The sequence below is a fragment of the Manis javanica genome, chromosome 9, assembly GCF_040802235.1.
Source record: "Manis javanica isolate MJ-LG chromosome 9, MJ_LKY, whole genome shotgun sequence".
In the NCBI taxonomy this organism is placed as follows: Eukaryota; Metazoa; Chordata; class Mammalia; order Pholidota; family Manidae; genus Manis; species Manis javanica.
In genome coordinates this window covers 113,896,650-113,913,205 of record NC_133164.1, presented here as the reverse complement: position 1 = coordinate 113,913,205, position 16,556 = coordinate 113,896,650, and the positions used below count along the sequence as shown (strand labels likewise).

Here is a 16,556-nt window from a genome sequence, read left to right as displayed (position 1 = left end):
CTGCGCCATGGAAGGAAGGAAGAAGAGGGAAGTTCGTAGTCAACCAATATGATCAATCAATTCACATCCTTTTATGGAGTGCGTCCTTCCTAATGCTGCCATCTTTAATGTTTTCCTACCCAAACTCAACCTATCTGATGTCCCACTTGCCCTCGGTTAGCTACCACACTCAAAGCCAATATGGTGTATTATACTCTACATGGTGTTGGAAGGATTTGTTAATACTTAACACCCTTCTAAGGAGCACCCATTCATTATAGCACTATTTGTTTCTGAAATAATTTCCCCCAAAATGTATTTCATTAGAGTTCATTCTTTGAATACATACATTTTCCATGATCTGAGTACTGTTGGTCTTCGCCAGTGACAGCTGACCTGGTGACCTGTAGGGTGTCCTCTGGGCTGGTTACTGTTCGTGGCCTTATACAAATGTTCTCAGTCAGTGGGTTCTCTCTGCATTTCCCATTGTTGGGTGTTCTGTCTCCTCTGCTCTCTTTCTGCCTTTGACATACAGTGGCTGACAAGGTGTGGGAGTAAAGGGACTGTATCACATGCCATCCTGGGAAGTTGAAGGCAGTGGGCATAGTTCAGCTGTCAGCTCAGGCTCACCAGGTCCTGTGACCTGCCTGAAGAAGGGTGTCATCAGTGTTGTCATAGCCTGGAAGGGGCGACTGTAAAGTGGACAGGAAGGAATTGGAGCTGGAGGCATGGCATGACTTTACGGGCATCTTAGGAGAACAAGAAGTAACAGAGCTGGTGATGGGGACATCACCCCACAGGGACACTGCCTTGGAGGCAGCTGGAACACGCATGTGCTGTCTCTTCCCCTCCAGAGCGCTTGGCAGCTAGTCTGCCTGAGGTGCCTCCCCACCCCGCCCCCTGAATCCCAGTCCTTTTGTCTTTCAAAGCCAATCCAAGGTTTGCCCCAGTCTCTCCTCCTCCACAGACTTCCCTTCATCCCTGGACTGTCTCTCCTAGTGTCCCTCTGCTCCCAGGAGCTGTCTCTCTCTGGGGCACTGCGTTGGGAGCCCATAAGGCCCTGAGTGCCTGCCGTGCCCTCCTGTGGAGAACGGCCAGCTGTGCGTTCTCCTACTGAGGGGCATTGTGCCTTGTGTGGTGCCCGGAGCGCTGACCACAGTGGATATTGGACTAAGGCCCATGGTCTAAGGAAAAGGCAATGGACTCACTCACGGGTAGGCAGCACGGCTCGTGAGGCGATCTGACCCAAGAACTCTGCACATCTGGAACATGGGTTTTCCATGATCACGGATTCAATCTGACCTTCCCTGGGAGTCGCCTCTGTTTTTAACACGGCCAGATCATTGTGACTTGCACGTTCCCTCCGGCTGAGGCCTTTTTGTTCCTTTCCTAGATCGTAAGGTCCTTGAGGACAGTCTTACCTCATCTTTCTTTTCTCCCCCTCTGTGTCTGGGCTCTTAGATTCAGTGAATGTTTGTTGAGCAGGTGAACCTTGAACACCCAGGCCTGATGCCTTCCCCCAAGAAGTAAAATCCTCCCAGGGCTTCCTGAAAGGTTGTGTAGCCAACTGGCACGAGAGAGACTTGGGCTCAGAGGGTCTCCCAGCATCACTGACCACTGTAAATTGCATTGCTGAGCAGAGGCCTAAGGCTTGTGGCCTGGGGGATAGGGACAAAACTATCCAAAGACAGTGAAGACAGAGCCAGAGACATGGAAAATGACGGCGGCAAGTCCAGGGAGATGGACACACACACACACACACACACACACACAGCCATACCAAACGATGTTCATCCAAACCAGAGCCCTTCTCTCAGTGTTAGTCAGCCCCGAGCTCTGGTTCCCTCCCCTGGGCTGTAAATACCTCTTGAGCGCAGGTTGCATGCTGTGTTCACTTTTGCGCAAGGCGGCGCAGGGCCTGCATGGCACCTGGCACCTTGTAGACTCCCAGGGATGGTTTATCACCTGAATTAAATTGACAAAAGAGAATTCCACAGCCTGTCTTGACAGTACATCCAGAGGGCTACCAAGGTTTTGATCACCTGAACATTATGAAGTTCTCTCCCTTAAATCTAACTGTGCTTTCTTGACACAGCTTAGTCCATTTCCTCTCCAAGGGCTTAAAATGCATAGGGTGATTTTTCAGCCATTCAGGAAGAAGGAATGCTGTGCATAAAGCCTGGATTCAATAAAGCCAGATTTTTAAAAAACAGCTCTTAGCATCTTCTACTACAGACACTGGGCTGGGCAAGGCTTTTTATTTTATTGAATCCAGCTGAATAGCTTGACAACATTAATAATTGGGCTTCATTTCCAACCACTGCCTCCCTATCTTTTCCCCTAAAAGCCTTATGGTATTTAAGCAACTGCTAATACATGAATAATTGCTGGTGGCATCATTTCCTGCCACGATTTGACCACCAGGATGAGGTTTTTCTTCTTGCACCCAATCTGGAGTGCTCAAGCAGGTCACGTGTGGGCCTGCAAGATCAGATTTTAAATAGAGTAAACAAATCTAACTGCAGCTATGATTTGGGTTGTATTGAGTTTGTTTGTGTTGAAAAACTGAGGATTTGGGATGATTCTGTTGGGTGTATCGGAAGATGGGTCTGAAGAGGACCCCACCTAAAGGCTGCCCAGAGGTTCAAACCTGGTGTTTCTGCATTAGCATATGTTATACCATTTTCTAGGTTCCCCAGGATGGACGAGCAGATTTTACTCCCTTCACTTAAAAGAAGACAATATTTATTTAGCTCCCATACTGCCATACTATTTTTTGATGTTTCCCTGGAAGATGATGGCTAACCACCAGTTCTCTTTATGCTGGACCTGAGGGATGATGGGTTTCAGTATACATAACTGCAACAAGGTATTCATGCAAAAGACGGGCTCTTAAAAACACACACCTGTCAACAGGAATATAGCAGAGCTCCTGAGAGCACAGAAAAGAGCCACACAGCCTGTGTGTGAGTCCAGCTCAGCCACTTTCTAGCTGTGTGGTTTCAGATGTGTCATCTACTCTGCCTCAGGCTCCTCATATGTCAAGTGGGGTGTGACAAGAGGACCCACATGGCTGGGTCAGTATGAAGCTCAGATGACTTGGTGTTTGCTAAATGCATAGGTCAGTGCCTGTGCATAGCGCTCTGTCCGTGCCTGTCATTGCCTGTGGATATGTACGGGGGTGAAATATGTGAATCCATTCCTCGAAGAACTTGTAGCCAAACTGCAGACATACGACTATCACATATCAAGTAGCAGAACAAAACCGGAGAGCGGACATAATGAAGCAGTGGAGATGTCCTGGAGAAAAGATGTTAAGATAGCTAGAACGGTCCCGTTAGGCTTCATGAAGGTGTTCAGCAGGGAGGAGCTGAGGTGGGGCACTGGCTTAAGACTTAGGGGGTGCACGTAAGAAGACACCATGAGGTTGAAGAGATGGAGAGTGGTGAGGTGGGCTTTGGAGGGAATGGGTGAAGCTTTGGGGTGGGGACAGTTCGGCTCATTGGAGGGGCGGTGATGCTGGCCAGCCGCAGCCAAGCACCAACCGCATGGTGCACAAAGGCAGTGCTGGAAAACAAAGTGAGAGAGGCCAGGTTATGGAGGGCTTCATAAAGCAGGCAAATGAGTTTTTAGGTTTGGTTTAATAGAAAAAAGGAAGTGAGAAGGAGGTAGGAAACACTATCTAGAGTGCGTGGCAGCTGTGTCACCCGACGTCCTTCCTGCAGCAGCCGTGTCCCCAAGCCAGGCCTTGCACCATCCTCCAGTGATGGAGGAATAAAGACAAACTGGGGAAATAAAAGCATTTTAATGTGCGGAGTTATCAGTCAAACCACAGCAGATCCCAGGGATGTTTTTTTTGTTTTAGAAATGAAGAAACGGTGGTGTGTGTATATGTGTGTGTGTGTGTGTGTGTGTGTGTGTGTGTGTGTGTGTGACCTCTACTTCTTTAGGTCTCAGTTTCCACTGGGACAGAAAAACACAGAACTTAGAGTTGTTTCGTTTATACGGATCCTCATCGTATTAGGTTTTTGTGGATTTTCCTCAGAGCTTCCTGATCATCTACTAATATAAAATAAGTTTATTAGGTTGCTCTCCAGTCTCTTTCCTCCCCGGGGCCCTTTGATTTTCTCCTGTCGGATGGTGTGCTTTGCTGCCTCTAATGGTTCGAGAACGGAGCAGGCCGCGCCAGAAGCTCATCTGTGTTACCCTTGCTCTGTCCCCGAGAGGTGAAGGGAAATAAACAGCACGTGGGCGGGGGGAAATCTGTGTTCTAAGAACTGCTTTGGTTTACACATCTATAGATACACTCAACCAGCACGGCGGGTCACATGCACCGGCTGGTGAAGCTGAGCATGAGTCACTTCTAAATTACTCATAGAGAAGGAAATATGTTTCTAAAAGCCAGCCCCGTTGGCCTGCACATGGAGCCGGGGGAGTGAGCAGGCAGCCTCATAAAGCACGCCCGTCTCCCGTGACAGCTGGAGAGCGCAGCGCATCTGGCGGGGAGCAGGGGTCCCGGGCTTGAGGGCTCTTTGCCATGCACTATATTTGGAGGTGAGAATCTCCATTAGTGGGAAGCCCCTCACTGGGGAGTGTCGCTTGGGGATCCATTTTCAACGTAGGCAAGCTCTTTAAAACTGCCCTTTGGGACTGGCACTAGAACTCTCCAGGAAGGCCTTCAGTGGCACGTCCAAGCAGCGCAGACTGAATCACCTGAGCAGGACACGGAGAAGCATGTCGGTTCCACAGACGGTTGGGCAGCGAGGGGCTGAGGAGAGAGCTGAGCTTGGTGGAGTAAACTTCAGCCCTGACGGGCTTACTTTGTTGGGAAGCAGAAAGAATTCCATCCCAACCAAGATGGAAAAACCATCTGAGCAAAAAGAAAGCATATAGCACAAAGGCTGCATCTTCGTTTTATCTGTTGGGAGTCTAACTATTTTGGACAGAAAAAAATACAGAAGACAAGAGAACTATTACCAAGAGACCCCAAGGCACTGCTTACTAAATTGGTCCAAAAGAGGGATTTCACCAAATGCAAATGAACGAGAACAATACATGTGACTCAAAGTATCCGTTACACTCTTAATGCGAGAGGGTGTGAGGCTGGGAGGTGACCTTTGAAAGGCTTTAAAGTTGTAAACTTTTGCAACCACATTGTTTTGATTGCTGGAAGGTTTAAGAAGGGATTACCTCAGGGTACCATTTTGGGAAAAGCGATTTAAAAAAAAACACACACAAACGACCTCCTGCGTAATATTTTGGGACGTTTTTGCATTCTGTTTTTAAAGATGTACAATTCAAATGCCCATGGGGTAGCTCAGTCTTTCATGAGAAACTGAAGCCCAGAAGTCTAGAGGCGCATGGCCCCTGCTCCGTGGTCCCTCAGCAGGAATTTTGTTTCAGAAGGAAGGGTGCCCCCCAGCCCCACCCCACAGGAAGCACGGTTGGCTCTGGCTTGGTGCTTCCCCTAGCCTCCCACCCCAGCCCCTGTGACAGGCCAGCAGGGCAATGTTCTGCCAAAGCAGAGACATGGTCCCTTACCCTGCGTGCGCGGCTCTCGGCCAGGCATTCCCTGAAGGTCTCCTCTGAAATTTGGGAAACGGGAACTGTTAAGAAAATTTCTAATTTGCCTGGTCATGTGAACTCCTCTTTCAATGTTGCAACAGAAATTTGGAAAGGAGTGCTGAGCTGTGGTTGGACCCTTCTAATGGGAGAGCAGTTGCTCCTTTGAGAATATGGTAGATTTGACTACTACTGGCCTCAACTTCCCTCTTTCTAAACATGTAAACCCCGATGCCTAAAGAACACCCCAGAAAAGAAACCCATGCAGCTTAGTTACATGGTCAAGTGCCAACAGGGCCGTTGCGAGGGGCCCACGTGCCTGTCCCTGAAAAGGCCCCTGGCGTTTACTAAGAGCACCCCTCCCTGCAGACGTGTTTGTGCAGGCTCACGCCCCATCTTCAGAACCTCCACTTCACTACCTGTGTTTGCAGTAGATGATTGAGGATTAGCCTTTCTTCCCACACATTTGGCTTTGATAATCTCCACGCAAAAACATTCAGATGTAAACAATTTAAAAACCAAGTGGCTTTACAGGATCTTTCTGGGATGATGGAAATGCTGCATATCTTGGTAGGGGAGCAGGTTCCAGGGATGTAAGCTTTTGTCAAAAGTCATCATACTGTACACAGAAAACATGTTCTTTCTGCTGTACGTAAATTATACCTGGATGAGAATTTTTAAAACAAAAAAGTGCTTGAGTTTGGCAAAAAAGAAAAAGCAGGCGTGATGGAAACGACCCCCTTTGAAGGGATTTTTCCTTAAGGTTGGCCAGCAGGAATTGAGAAACGCCTGTGTGTGAGCTGTCCTACTGCATGGGAAATCTTTGTAAGGCGAGCAAATCAGCCCCACTTATAGAAACCACAGCTGGTTAGATGCATGAGTCTGTGTTTTCATGTGTGTTTTTATCTTTATGTCCATTTTTGTTTGGCTCATTTCCATATTCAATTGGATTTTGTCTTCTGTTTCCTGACTACGACTCCCCCAAAGTACCTAATATCCCAGGCCCGTAGAAAACGAATGCCGAGTACATGTCCACTGGCCCCCTGAGACAGAGAGCTTCTCCTCCCTCTGGGTCCTTCTACTGAAATCAGCCAGTGCCTGTTGGCTTTCAATGCATATGTAAAAATGGAAAGTGAAAGGGGAAACATCCATACTTGCACTGGTTTTGAGAAAATTCCCAGCGATCCCTGCTTCTACAAAATCCTTTCCAGAACTTACTTTGGGAAAACTACTTTTGCCCAACAAGGGAAAGAAAATGTGTAGCCGCTAAGCAGTGATACTTTCAAATAAAACAGTCAAATGATGTGCCTGAATGTGGGCGAGTGGGGGCAATGAGGGCTTGCTCTTCTTTCCCGCCTCTTCCTGGCAGAGCAGAACAGGTGTGGAAATTCCCACACGTTACACTGTACCAGCTTACACGTTTGTCTACTTTTAGGAGTTTCATGGGTTTTTTTTTTTCCTAACAAGTCTGTCTTTTTGTCATCATCTCATCTTGAAACTAGAGAGGAAGGGAATGGAAGGTCGAATTGCTAATATCAGAGGCTTCTGGAAATTCCCCTTTTATGCTACATGAGTCTTTCTTAAGAACAGTTCTCTTTCAGTTGTGTTTTTGTGATTTTGGTGACAACCACTCTGCCCAGTCCTCCCTCTGCTGTACTTCGGCGTGCTGCCAGCCCTCTGTAGAGCACCGGGGGATGCGGGGAGGGAAGATGGTGATTCGCATTGTTTGGGAGAAGAGAGCCCAGTGTGGATACTTTTTTTTTTTAAGCTGAATCCCTGAACATAAATCTATATTCACATGATTTGTAATAATTAAGTTATCCAGTATCTTTTATAAACTGATGGATCTCACACGAATTAATGACTCACCACTGCCTGAGTGGCAGGCAGATATTTAAGTAAGCTGGACATTCCGGTTGGCGTTCTGAGTGTTAACGCTTACCAGCAGCTCCAGGTACAACCTGGCTTAGTTGAAGCTGACCGGCCTGTTTGCAAGTCAGTACAATGCCAGGTAAGTTTAAAGCAAAAAGATTTTTTTTCCCCATGCAGCTTCAAGAGATGCCTTTTTGAAGATGGATGTAGGACTTGGTTTCTGGGGGTGGGACCGGCTTGTGTCCCACGTGCCCCCAGGTGGATAGGGCCTGAGTGGGGCCGGCAGGTAGATCAGGCCCCTCGAGGGAGGCAGATGTTGCTGCTCTTGGGATTGGCTGACAGGCTGCCTGTGGGGCTCAGCGGGCCCAGTGCAGGCTGACACCTGGAATGGAGGAGAGTGTGTGACAGCCAGTCCCAAGGCTGGGCTTTGAGGACTATGCTAATTAGCAAAGTCTCTGCTAGGGTCAGGTCACTGGGCTGCCAGGTAAACAGTATCAGGTTATTTCTGCCTTGGCAGAAGGAGCCAGTGAGCTAAATGCCTTCACTGGGAGTTGCTCTCAGCAGTTATTTATTAATTGCATCTCAAAGCACCACTAGGTTAGACAAGAAAAATCCACCCCCAGCGACTCTCTCTCTCTGACTTCCTTACTCCCCCACCATCCTTACCAGCCACTCCTCCAGCCCAGGAAACAGAGGACCCTCCCACCTGGGGGCTTCTCTGGGGCAGCCAGCTTCCCAGGCCGCTGGGGTGACCAACCCGTTCCCTCCTCAGCCAAACCGCCTCTTAGATTCTAGGCCAGGTGAGTTGAGACCCTGTCGGAGCTTTTCTTATGAAATGGCTTGTCTTTTGAGTTTTTTTTTCCTGCTACATTGAGCCCTGTATATGTTTGTTTTCTTTCTAATTATGGCTTTTAAAAAAAAGAAAAAGAATGTTTGGGTAGTGTAAAAGTTTTCTCATATCCACACTGGAAACTCCCTGGTCACCGTGAAACCCGGACAGGTGCCTCTTTGTTTCTCTGTCAATGAACCATGTGTGCACGGCCTGGAAGTCAGCTGCTGGTAGCCACAGCGGGCACGGGCCGGCCTCGGTGTTCGAGAGGGACTGAACAGCCCCAAGTTAGAGGGGAAGCCTGCCGCTCCCCTTCTTTTTTGATCTTCTGATAGAGACCACATAGTGTTCTCTTCACGGTATTTTGATGGCATATGGCATATAAACACAGGTGTGACCTTTACATCATGCACAGCATTGCAGTTACAATAAGTGAGAGAAGATAAAGCCAGCTGGAGTTTAAGGTTAAAGCCAAAAACAGCTAATACTAATATTCACTGAAAACAATGTCACAGAGCCAGGCAGGCATAGGTGCCCCTCTGTGGGCCTCTGTTCAGTTGCCTCTTGCATGGTTTTAGGGACCAGCCCTGGGCAAAGGGTTTCCATGAAATAAGACATGTCTGGAGGTGTGCACATACTTAGTGACGCATGCTCTGAGGGGACCCTCCAGGACCACCCTCCTGGTCCTGATTTCCTGATGCCTGACTGGGTGTTGGGGAGCGTTAGGAACTTACATAAATCTATATTCCTCATGATATGTCCAGTCCTGGCTTCCATGATGGCTGGCTTTTAACCTCTCTGGGACTCAATTTCCTCACTTAAAAATTAAGGGGGCTTAGACCCTATTTCTTCAGCTTTGCACATTCTGGTTTTTCCTGGTAGAGGCTCAGCTTGGAAGCCTAACACCATTCGGATCCTTAATTCCTCAGGAAAAAAAGTCATTGTCAGACCCACAATTAGCTTAATTGTTTATTTGTGCAAAAGGCTTTCCTTTGCAGCTCCAGCACTAAATTTGGAGGAGGGTGGCCCCAGATTCCTATTCACATGAGTAGCCACTGGGGCTTTTTCTTATTGAGCAAATGGCTCAGAGGAGGGAAAACGAAGAAGACGGAGAGCAGTTTCCACCGTTTGCACCTCCACCCTAGCGCTGCCTCTGGGCCAATGCTCACCTGAATCTCCTGTTGCCCAGGAAACTGGACAGTCAGGACTCCAGGCCGAGTCCCCTGGGGTCATGCGGTCACTGAGCAGAGCAAGAGAGGACCACCCAAATCAGGACTTGGGGAGCAGTTCCCTGGCCTCGGAGGGAAGTCTCTGTTTCTGTTTCTATGAATGTCAAGGGCATGGGCAGGTGGATACGTGGCATTTAGTGCTCAGGTACAGGTGAGATGGGGGAAGAACAGGCCATTGGGTCTGGCCTGCCAGTACTCTAAGGCAGGGCTTCTCAGCGGGGTGGCTTGGCCTCCCAGGGGACAGTTGGTAAGGTCTGGAGAATTTTTGGCTGTCCCAGCTCGGCAGGGGTTTCTATGGGAATTCAGTGGGTAGAGGCCGGGAATGTGCCCAACATCCCTCCATGTCCTCCCCCAACAAAGAATTACCCAGCCTCTGATGTCAGCTGATCTAAGACCTATACTTTGTAAGGCCAAAGCACTGGGCTGGGGGGAGCAGAAGAGTTATTTGTGCTTCCCCCTCGGGGCAGTGCCCTGCCCCGGGGCTCCTGGGTAAGGCTCTGTGCTTACTGCTTCCCTCCCCTCTTTCCCCTCCCTGTCTTCTGTCCTCTCAGTCTTTTCTGTTTTTTTCTTCTTAGCAAACCTCATGAATATGAACTGGGGGCGTTCAGGGCTCAGTGCAGAAGTGGTTTCTGGCTCTACTTGGGAAATGCTCTCAGGCAAGCCAAGCCAAGCAGATGTCCCCAAAAGACTAGTGCACCTCACCGTGGTCACACCAGTAGCCCTCACCTGGGAGATGCAGGATGAGCCTCTGACCTACAGAGAATAAAGCCAGGGTTGGGGGTGCCAGAGAGGGTGTGACAGAGGGGAGAGGGCTCGTGGTGGCCCCGGCAGGCCCTGCTCATCCCACACCCACTACCGCCCCATTGCTGCTCTCCTGACCCACACCTGCTTGCCCAGCCCTCTTTCCATTCCATCCCAGCCACCATCCTACTCTTCCCTTGCCACACCAACAGGGGGCAGCAGAGAGCAGCAGACGCAGACTGAAAGCAGCAGACCCAGTTGGAACCATCCCCTAGACTCCGGAGCTTCCTGCAGCTTCCATCCCAGAAGATGGACTAGGACCCTCCTCGTACACCATCTCTGTCCCAACCCTCAGCCCCAGAGAGCTCCCCAGCCCCAGCTCACACTGCGTATCCTGCGCCAACCTATGGAGAGCCTTCAGCCTTGGGACTCACCTGGTTTTACTGCCTTGCCGCAGAGTTTCTCAACCTTACAAAACGAGGCTATTTTGCCTTGTCAAGTTGACTGTCCATCTCTTGAGGCTCTGCTCAGCCCCGGCTGTCTCCCCATGCCCCAGTGCAGCACCTTCACGGAGTCTGTGTTCAGCTCAGGCCTGCCGACCAAGGGCACCTCTGCTGCCTGCCCACTGTGCCCCCTCCGGGGCACACTCATGCCGGCCCTTGCAGCCGATGCGACCATCCCCTTGTCTTTACAGATGAATAACAGGCTCAGCAGCTTTAGACATCTTGGCCAGTTCTTAAAGCTATGAAGTAGTAGATTTGGAAATCTGACTCACATTCTAGACTCTGCCACATGCCATATTTCTGTCCCAGCCCCAGACAGTTCCTACGCTCTTTTACAATGCGTGATGCGTCTGTCTTTCTTGAGCATAGTTTTAACTTTGCTTCATTTTGCAAACACTTCCACGGGTTTACCAGGTGCCAGGCACTGTTTGAACCTGGAAGATAGAGATGAGTAATAGGCAGGCACTGCCCTCGAGGCAGAGACAGACCTGTGACAGTGAGCTCAGTGTGAGCAGAGATGGGACAGAATGAGAAGCGGGTGTGATGGGGAGGTGTTGGGGCCAGGTCAAGAAAGTTGCATGCACAAGGATGTGGTGTGAGCCAGGGTCAGCTGGAGGCATGAGGTTGCAGGCTGATGCTGCTGGTAGTTACATGGAGGTGAAGGCATGAGGTGGGCATGGGGAGAGGCGAGGCTGGAGGCAGGGGTCAGGGCTAGTTCACCCTGTGGATTATGGGGAGCCACTCAGGGCATTTGGATGAGTGAGAAGGAGACACTTGCTTTGGTGGTTTAAGAGGACCCACTAGCGGCAGTGCCAAGTGCTGGTGGATGCAAGATGATGTCACAGAGGGAGAGCAGGAGTCACATGGTGGGGTTAAGGGGTCTGGCATCAGTGGGATTAGAAAGAGGAGATATCCACACAGTAGTGATGGCAGTGATGGTGTGGCGGTGGGGAGGGAAGAGGGACAAGCTGAGGATCACTGTGGGTTTCCAGCTGGGATGTAGGCTGTCTAAGTGCTACTGCCTCTCCATCAGGCTGCCTCCTGGAAGGGTGGAAGGTCGAGGTGCCGAATCAGAGGCCAATCAGTGAGGCAGCTTCTCAGATGGGAGAGAGCAGGTGGGCAGTGCATCTTGGTACATGTGAATTGGATGCTATCTGAAACCAAGTCAAAGTTGTATCAGTATGCTAGCCTCTGGTATTCTCTACTGAAGAAGCCATTGTCAAACAGGTAGGAAATATTAAAATTGAGGACATGGTGGAGCCTTATCACCTGACTGATGTGGAGGCATCCTGTTATATGACGGATATTCTGTAATTTCACCAAACCCAAGTAATCCTGTCTTCCCATGGGAAGGGAGCCTGTCTGAGAACAGGCATGTGAGGTGTTTGTATATTTGTTTGTTTTGCCTCTTGGGAATACTTTGCACCTTATGATTTAGTAGTAAGAAAGTAAGAACATTAAGGAGTAACACTGTGTGGATGGGGAGGCCAGTTAGTTTGACAAAAAGCCCTAAGCACAGATGCTAGAAGATTAAAGAACAGATTCAGTCATTGCAATCCCTTCTGCCCTTGCTTGACTTGGCACTCAAATCTCAGGCCTTTGGACTAATTCTGGGCAAGGCTTATACAAATTAATGGGGGGAAAAAATACCCTGAATTTTAGAATTTCTTGAAAGAGGTATGTTTTTAAAATTTCAAGTACCTAGAATTGGGCACACAAGGTGTGGCCAAGTGGCAGTTCTGCTTAGTGACTAATGACCACATCAAAACTCCAAGCACAGTGTGGTATGCTTCGTTCCTGTGCCCGGAACAGCTACATCGGTTTGGTGTCAAAGACATGTTTCTGAAGAACTTGAGCGCTGTTTTCTCTTAGTTAGATAAACAAACTCCTTGATATCTATTAATAACTCTTTGTGAGTGAGCCTCCCATAGGCTGCCCAAAGGAGAGGTCTGGCAGGTTGGCCGGTGAGTAAAGACTGTCTGTTTTGATCAGGATCTCAGCATTTCCTTTCCAAGCCCCACCTCGGTGTTCTGAATTAGTGTTTTTCAGACTGTCATCCAAAGCTGTCCTGCCAGCTGCTCTAGATTATATACGTAGAGAGCAGCTACCGAGTCTGCTCCCTCCTGTGAAGGAGCCGGGCCTTGAGAACTAGCCAGCGGCCCCATTTCACTCTGTTTGCTAGCTCGTTTATCCAAGAGCTCAATGCACAACTGAAAACTTGCATTTAACAGAAAGCCAATGTTTGGGGGGCATTTTGTTTCAACTTGGTTGTGTTTGAACATTTATATTTATAATAGTGCTAATCTCTAAGGGACTCAGATCACATTAAGAACTTTAGATAAGGCTGTCAAAGAAATTAGCATGTATCCACATGACTGGGAAGGACGAGAAATTGGGTTGGGCCTACTGAAATTTAATAAGCTCCAACTTTCATTTCAATGATCTTTTCCATGAGGTTTTGTTCTGAAACCATGTAGTCACATGTTCTGTGCATACACATTTCCCCCTGCACCTCTAGCTTGTCCTGTCACCCTTGCCCCCTGATCCTTGCCCACCACGGCTGCCTTGCCTGGATGGACAGGCCTGCTTCATCTCGTCCCTCCCCTCACTCTCATTGCCCAAGTGTTGTGCCACACATTCTGTCACTGAGGTCATTCTCTTTCGTATTGCTCGCTCCTGCTTCCCAAGTATTTGTCTCCAACTAGAGGGAGAGGAGTGGTTATAATTTTCTCGAGTCCACCCCAGAGTTTGGGTCATATTCATCATATAACTGGTGCCAAATAAATAATACAGGATGGATGTCTAGTCAGGGGGTGGACTGGTGTGGTGGGAGATAGATGGGCCATAGAAGAAAGTAGCTCAGTATCAAGACAGACATTTTCAGTATGGGGAAGGGAAATTTGAGGGGAAATCTGAACAGATCAGTTTGACCCATCTATAAGGCTAATTTATGGGAAAACACAAAAAAGGGGAAAATTCCCTTTGAGTAGCTGAGAGGCAGATGAGGAGTAGGGAATGCCCCTAATTGCATTGCAGAGGAGGAAACCGTGAGGACTCACCAAGTAACTTGTTGAAGCTTACGGTGACATCTCTGTAAGTCAGGATGAAAAGAGGCCATTGGCCTTCTTGGTGGAGATACAGCTGATTGGTCTTTGAAGAGTGTTGTCTGTCCAACTGGACTGTGACAGGAGCCGCCCAGTAGTGTTTGGAGAGTCGGTCGCACTCTCCCAACCCAGAGAACCCCTTCCTGAGTATCACCTTTTACGTTGCAGTGCAGCATCCCTGGCACTTGCACTGCCAGAAGTTCTCTACAATGTGTGTAAGTTTCAGGATTTTTAGGTAACTTTAGGTCCACCACATGGACAGTGCTGGTGTATCAAACTAAAACAGCTCTCCAAAAGGCTGAGCAGAATCCAGTTCTAGAATGTATGCCAGGCTGTGGGATACAGAGAAGGCTTAGGGATAACAGCTCCACAGCATCAGGGGAACAGTTTGAGAGGAGACTGATAGGATCAAAGACAAACGCTAAGAGAAAGTGAGGGGATGGCAAATTCAGAGGGATATGGGAAGAAAAAAAAAGGGTAGATAAACATAGCAATAGAAGAAGAAAAATTATTATAATGTCTGATGGACAAAAGTAATTTTCCTGCTTTTCTCTGGGCCCCTCTGGGCCCACCACTTTTGCTAGAAGGTGAGAGCAGGTACTTTCTGTGGCATCCACTCTGGAAGTGATGCTGCTGAAGGAAGAGGAGAGAAATCTTTCTACCAGGTATCCATTTCTTTCATTTTGAGGCTGACTCAAGCAAAGTGGGCACAAAATCACATCTGGACAAAGGAAACTTCTCTCCCCAAATCTAAAAGCCTTATGAAATGAGAGCCCTTTCTGTAGAGAGCCATATAGTTCAGCATTGTGCTTGATTCCAAACAAAAACTAGAGAATTGGCTAGAAATCAGTATTATTAGTGGCACCTCCTCTCTTCCTTGCTCTAACCCTCTGCCAGGCCACTGTGAGAACAGTGCTATTTTTCATGCCTGAAAGGAAAATTGGAGATTCCCTCAAGAAGAAGGTTTTAAAGGAAGGTTGTGTTATTGCATTATTATTTGGACTCTCACTCTAAACGTATGAATGGTTCCAGTTTCTTTTAATATGGGTTGAAGGTGGCAGAGTTAAATCTCACTGAGCTAGAAGAGCAACTTAGGCAGAGACAAGTCCAAAGCCCTCTGTTGACAGCCAAGATTTATGATATAAATAAGCTTGATTTTTTTTCCTCAGAGTTTAAACTTTTCCAAAGAGACAGAGATGTTACGAGGGGGTAAGTCACTGCTGTATTCAAGCTACGATATCCTGGCTCCGTACAAGCTAAATAGATGGGAGTCATCCCAGTGTTTAGGGAGGCCTTGTGAAAGGTTGAAAGGCAAGATACATTATGTCAGAATTCTGGGCTTGACTCCTGGTTCCACCGTCAAGTAACCACGTGTCCTTGAAAAAGTTAAACATATTCTTGATCATCTGTAAAATGGTCATAACTTAACTGTGGGTTTTCATGAAGGTCAAACCAGTTGATAGATAATGAGGCATTTTATCAAATACAGTATGCCATGTGAATTTTTTTTTTCATTTACAATAGATACCTTTGTAATCATGAGAAAGAGAAGGCTATTGTTTCATTCTCGATAAGCATTCACTCTTAATTTAACAACTTTTTTTGTGTCCTGTTATGTCCCAGCCAACAGGCAGAGACCAGGAGGATCTGTTGTTACTTGTTAGTATTACATTATATTAGTGTGAGCTTTACTCTTTATCCAGCACCAAATGATAATTTTTGGCCTTTAAAAATAAGGGGTAAAGTCCGAGAGCCAGAAAGATTAAGTTAATTTTTAATATAACACATCTTTTTGTATATTCTCTCTCATTTACATGGTGCTGGTAATTTTTTAAATTAGATTTTCCTCCAGGCATTTCATACTCAAAATGATGAAGTTCCCTGTTCCTTGTAATTTCATTTCTTTTGATTTTCTTTTGTTATGACGTGCATATCACTGACACTTTTTTTCCTGGAATGTTAAAAGTATACATCATCCAGCTAAAAGCAAAAAATACTGTCTCCATAAAAATGGAAAAAAGAGGGAAAATGGATATTCCTCTCTTTCGGTTCCAAACAAGGCAAAATCCTTGTTCCTCATTCTTCAGACATGCCAAGGTTGATGTCATGGGTCCAGATGAGTTTTAGTGATCTGAAATGAGAGAAGAAAAAAAAAAAGTAGCTCAACAATCTTCTGAAACTTGAAAAACAAGATTTCCATAGTCTGATAACCCAAAAATGACTGAATGGATTTTCTCTGTAATTTTTGGGGTTTGGGGGACAAGGAAACATTCTGGGGAAAGACTAAGGACAGAAAGCTTCAGCTCAGGGGTTGCTCTAGGGAACCAAGAAATGCCGGAGGGCTGGAAAGGATCATGTGGGTGACACAGGGTGCTGTTGTCCAACGAACAGGGATGAAAATGATAAAAACTTTGGTTGGTATAGTAACTTATCATCAAAAGTTACCACTAGTGAATATTATTCCTGAGTTATACGTAGGACACTTCCAGGGAAGCCATCTCTGAATTTTTCATAAAATCATCTCCACATTACTGAAATACAGCTTTCATTCCGTTTGAACTGTAGTCCCAAATAGCTGGTTCCTAAGCAGGAATAGATGCTTGGGAGTTTAGGAACACCGCCTGAGATTCTTGACTCCGGCGTGTTGAAGGTCTGGGGACTTCTTTTGATGTCTAGAATATCAAGCACATCCATAGCTTCACTATTAGGGCGATTACTTCCAGATTTCCCCTCAGGA

The 16,556-nt window shown here is 47.5% G+C and overlaps 2 protein-coding genes and 1 long non-coding RNA gene across 8 annotated transcripts in view; 1 reads left to right on the top strand and 2 right to left on the bottom strand.

The window, feature by feature from the left end:
• Window positions 1–3,853, bottom strand: part of LOC140843459 (uncharacterized) — a 58,220-nt gene extending 54,367 nt beyond the window's left edge. For all 5 annotated transcript variants that reach the window (XR_012121264.1, XR_012121265.1, XR_012121267.1 and 2 more), the window contains exon 1: window positions 329–3,853. This is a non-coding gene — a long non-coding RNA (uncharacterized lncRNA). The remainder of the gene's footprint in view (window positions 1–328) is intronic.
• BCL2 (BCL2 apoptosis regulator) overlaps window positions 1–16,556 on the top strand; it is a 162,337-nt gene that overhangs the window by 126,624 nt on the left and 19,157 nt on the right. The gene's annotated exons all lie outside the window — the stretch shown is intronic.
• LOC108385223 (uncharacterized) overlaps window positions 15,580–16,556 on the bottom strand; it is a 131,650-nt gene continuing 130,673 nt past the window's right edge. Inside the window, exon 11 of the mRNA XM_073213293.1 lies at window positions 15,580–15,950. The gene's annotated coding sequence lies outside the window, so the exon portion shown is untranslated. The remainder of the gene's footprint in view (window positions 15,951–16,556) is intronic.